We start from the raw sequence: 5,000 nt of genomic DNA on the forward strand, positions 1-5,000 counted from the left end.
GGCAATCGACCTTCATCCACCCACTCTTGGGTCACACCTAGATGAAGCACCGCTCTAGGACAGTCCGTCGCCTAGTAGCTCCCGAAGTCCACCGACTTCGCTGTAATTTGTGCACCATTGCCTGGATCCTGGGCCTCTGCCCCTACCAGCACAATCTCCGCTGCACACTGCTTCCTTCATAGCAACTTGAATGGCAACACTGTGGCATATTCTTCAAGAGTACCCGCCTCTGCGTCCTCTTGCCCCGTGCTAAGGCCTTCTGTACCCAACTTCGCCTCCGCAAATTGAGTCGCCTTAGTTCCTCCATCGAATGCTCCTCCGAGATAAGGTGCATGTGCCCCGAAGCTCCCTTCGTCTTTGGCACCATGCAAGATGAGTCCGCTCTGTCAGAATGAAGGACCCAAGGAACAGCATGATTCTACTCCTGCCTCTGCAAGAGTTCATGTCCTTGACCTCTGTCTAGGGAAAGCGCTGTGCCTCTGCTCCATGTTCCAACTTCTATGCTGGCTCCCTTCATGCGGATTGGGTACTTCGCCAAGTTACACCCAAGTTGCTCCGCTCCTCGTTTTTGCATTGAGTCGATGGTGGCCGTCGCGCCCACCATTCCACGGGTCAGCCCTCCCTTGAGTCCGATCTCCATATCGACTCCAAGTGTGCCTCCATTTGAGTTGCTTTGGGTCGCTCCCCCACTTGATCTCGCAATGCATCCACCAATGCATTCTCTCAAGCGAGATCATGCGACGACTCCTCGCCGCTTGCTCAGTCCATCGAGCTTCGTGGAGTTGTTATTTGTGAGGTACTCCTCCTCAACATGTGAAGTCCGTCTCACATGATTCTCCCTCTGGAGAGCTGAGACTTATCCCTCCTGGATAACTGTCCCGTTGGAGCAACATCTCTCTTCGTTTCGGAGACCACCATCCCCTTGGACTACTCCGATCTGCTGAACAAACTGTGCATTGTTCTGCCTCTTGCAAACGCACTTGCTAGATTGCGCCTCCACGTCAATACAGCCACCGCTACACCCCTCAAGGCCTAGCAACATGCTGAACTCGTTGCACACTTCAGCCTCCTCCGGACGTATCCTTCGCATGTCGAAGAGAAAGTTTCAATGCTCCATGGCGCCGAGTCTCGACCGCCTTGGGATGGCCACGAACAATCCATCGTCCGCATACAAGCCCATGCATGAGTACCGAATTCTTCGAGTTAGCAATTCCCCTCACCTCTGTGAGCTTTGCACAACTCTTTCGGTCGCTGAGCAACTCATTCCACTTTGCATGGTCTCGTCCTTTGCCAAGCGCCTCGCTTGCCTTGAGCACCATCAAGTAAAGTTGTCAACGTTGAGCCGTAGCTCAAACTCAGCCATCCCAACCTTTGTGCGCTCCAAATTCTTCCAAGCTTGCCTGTTCTCGTGGTGCCTCTTGCGCGAAGGGTTGGCCATTCCTCTGAATGCCAATCTCAGATGCCCGCTCCTCTGAGCGACTCTTTTCCCTACATCTCCATGCCCGTTTTCCCTCAAACGGTCGCGCGTGTGCTGACTGCCCTCAACGCAGCCCCGCTAGGTCCCCCACGTTTGCATGTCAAGTGTTTCTATGAGTGCTTGTCCCGCTCTGATACCACACTGTCACGACCTTAGCTGGTTTTGCCTAAGGCGTGCGGCACCCTCGCGCGTCCGTCCGCAAAGGTCAGCCTCCCCGAAGCCTCCCATTGTCCCTTAGGACCAACAAAAGAGAGAACGGGTTAAAGAGAACGCCTCAATCGGGATCCACAAGCAAACATGTCCGAAAAACACTTCATAGACAATGCAAATTACAAACAGACTTTACAAGCTCTGAATAGTGGCACAACAAAGGGTAAAATGGTCCATTACAGACCGAAAAGCTCTCGAACGTGTCCACATGACACAACCTTTATTTACAAGCCTAAAGAGGCCACCAACCCAACTAAAATGGGACTATTAAGCCTTCGGCCGCCCCTTTACATTCTGTACAAGGCATGAACATGCCAAAAGACAACGGACAGACATAAGCATTACATCCAACATCTTGTTTAGAAGTTTGTCCGTTACAGGGTGGCACAGGGCTGGATGGGGCTTTCGTATAGCAGGGACGGTGCTGCCTCTCGCTTCGCTCGCTGTCCGCCGCTCGCCGCTCCCTCGCGCAGCCAAAAATGGCCAGTTTTGTCCCGTTTTTGGGCCGTTTTGGCCAGTTTTTGGCCTGTTCTTGCGTCGCGCGGTGACCGTCGTGAGCGGAGCAAAATGTCAGCCATCTCAGCACCCTGGAACCCCCCGGGTGGCACAGGGCTGGATGGGGCTTTCGTATAGCAGGGACGGTGCTGCCTCTCGCTTCGCTCGCTGTCCGCCGCTCGCCGCTCGCTCGCGCAGCCAAAAATGGCCAGTTTTGGCCCGTTTTTGGGCCGTTTTGGCCAGTTTTTGGCCTGTTCTTGCGTCGCGCGGTGACCGTCGTGAGCGGAGCAAAATGTCAGCCATCTCAGCACCCTGGAACCCCCCGGGTGGCACAGGGCTGGATGGGGCTTTCGTATAGCAGGGACGGTGCTGCCTCTCGCTTCGCTCGCTGTTCGCCGCTCGCCGCTCGCTCGCGCAGCCAAAAATGGCCAGTTTTGGCCCGTTTTGGCCAGTTTTTGGCCTGTTTTTGCGTTGCGCGGTGACCATCTTGAGCGGAGCAAAATGTCAGCCATCTCAGCACCCTGGAACCCCCCGGGTGGCACAGGGCTGGATGGGGCTTTCGTATAGCAGGGACGGTGATGCCTCTCGCTTCGCTCGCTGTCCGCCGCTCGCTGCTCGCTCGCGCAGCCAAAAATGGCCAGTTTTGGCCCGTTTTTGGGCCGTTTTGGCCTGTTTTTGGGCTGTTCTTGCGTCGCGCGGTGACCGTCGTGAGCGGAGCAAAATGTCAGCCATCTCAGCACCCTGGAACCCCCCGGGTGGCACAGGGCTGGATGGGGCTTTCGTATAGCAGGGACGGTGCTGCCTCTCGCTTCGCTCGCTGTCCGCCGCTCGCCGCTCGCTCGCGCAGCCAAAAATGGCCAGTTTTGTCCCGTTTTTGGGCCGTTTTGGCCTGTTTTTGGGCTGTTCTTGCGTCGCGCGGTGACCGTCGTGAGCGGAGCAAAATGTCAGCCATCTCAGCACCCTGGAACCCCCCGGGTGGCACAGGGCTGGATGGGGCTTTCGTATAGCAGGGACGGTGCTGCCTCTCGCTTCGCTCGCTGTCCGCCGCTCGCCGCTCGCTCGCGCAGCCAAAAATGGCCAGTTTTGGCCCGTTTTTGGGCCGTTTTGGCCAGTTTTTGGCCTGTTCTTGCGTCGCGCGGTGACCGTCGTGAGCGGAGCAAAATGTCAGCCATCTCAGCACCCTGGAACCCCCCGGGTGGCACAGGGCTGGATGGGGCTTTCGTATAGCAGGGACGGTGCTGCCTCTCGCTTCGCTCGCTGTTCACCGCTCGCCGCTCGCTCGCGCAGCCAAAAATGGCCAGTTTTGGCCCGTTTTGGCCAGTTTTTGGCCTGTTTTTGCGTTGCGCGGTGACCATCTTGAGCGGAGCAAAATGTCAGCCATCTCAGCACCCTGGAACCCCCCGGGTGGCACAGGGCTGGATGGGGCTTTCGTATAGCAGGGACGGTGATGCCTCTCGCTTCGCTCGCTGTCCGCCGCTCGCTGCTCGCTCGCGCAGCCAAAAATGGCCAGTTTTGGCCCGTTTTTGGGCCGTTTTGGCCTGTTTTTGGCCTGTTCTTGCGTCGCGCGGTGACCGTCGTGAGCGGAGCAAAATGTCAGCCATCTCAGCACCCTGGAACCCCCCGGGTGGCACAGGGCTGGATGGGGCTTTCGTATAGCAGGGACGGTGCTGCCTCTCGCTTAGCTCGCTGTCCGCCGCTCGCCGCTCGCTCGCGCAGCCAAAAATGGCCAGTTTTGTCCCGTTTTTGGGCCGTTTTGGCCTGTTTTTGGGCTGTTCTTGCGTCGCGCGGTGACCGTCGTGAGCGGAGCAAAATGTCAGCCATCTCAGCACCCTGGAACCCCCCGGGTGGCACAGGGCTGGATGGGGCTTTCGTATAGCAGGGATGGTGCTGCCTCTCGCTTCGCTCGTTGTCCGCCGCTCGCCGCTCGCTCGCGCAGCCAAAAATGGCCAGTTTTGGCCCGTTTTTGGGCCGTTTTGGCCAGTTTTTGGCCTGTTCTTGCGTCGCGCGGTGACCGTCGTGAGCGGAGCAAAATGTCAGCCATCTCAGCACCCTGGAACCCCCCGGGTGGCACAGGGCTGGATGGGGCTTTCGTATAGCAGGGACGGTGCTGCCTCTCGCTTCGCTCGCTGTCCGCCGCTCGCCGCTCGCTCGCGCAGCCAAAAATGGCCAGTTTTGGCCCGTTTTGGCCAGTTTTTGGCCTGTTTTTGCGTTGCGCGGTGACCATCTTGAGCGGAGCAAAATGTCAGCCATCTCAGCACCCTGGAACCCCCCGGGTGGCACAGGGCTGGATGGGGCTTTCGTATAGCAGGGACGGTGATGCCTCTCGCTTCGCTCGCTGTCCGCCGCTCGCTGCTCGCTCGCGCAGCCAAAAATGGCCAGTTTTGGCCCGTTTTTGGGCCGTTTTGGCCTGTTTTTGGGCTGTTCTTGCGTCGCGCGGTGACCGTCGTGAGCGGAGCAAAATGTCAGCCATCTCAGCACCCTGGAACCCCCCGGGTGGCACAGGGCTGGATGGGGCTTTCGTATAGCAGGGACGGTGCTGCCTCTCGCTTAGCTCGCTGTCCGCCGCTCTCCGCTCGCTCGCGCAGCCAAAAATGGCCAGTTTTGGCCCGTTTTTGGGCCGTTTTGGCCTGTTTTTGGGCTGTTCTTGCGTCGCGCGGTGACCGTCGTGAGCGGAGCAAAATGTCAGCCATCTCAGCACCCTGGAACCCCCCGGGTGGCACAGGGCTGGATGGGGCTTTCGTATAGCAGGGACGGTGCTGCCTCTCGCTTCGCTCGCTGTTCGCCGCTCGCTCGCGCAGCCAAAAATGGCCAGTTTTGG

This window comes from Musa acuminata, unplaced genomic scaffold (genome assembly GCF_036884655.1).
Source record: "Musa acuminata AAA Group cultivar baxijiao unplaced genomic scaffold, Cavendish_Baxijiao_AAA HiC_scaffold_1126, whole genome shotgun sequence".
NCBI classification, from domain to species: domain Eukaryota; kingdom Viridiplantae; phylum Streptophyta; class Magnoliopsida; order Zingiberales; family Musaceae; genus Musa; species Musa acuminata.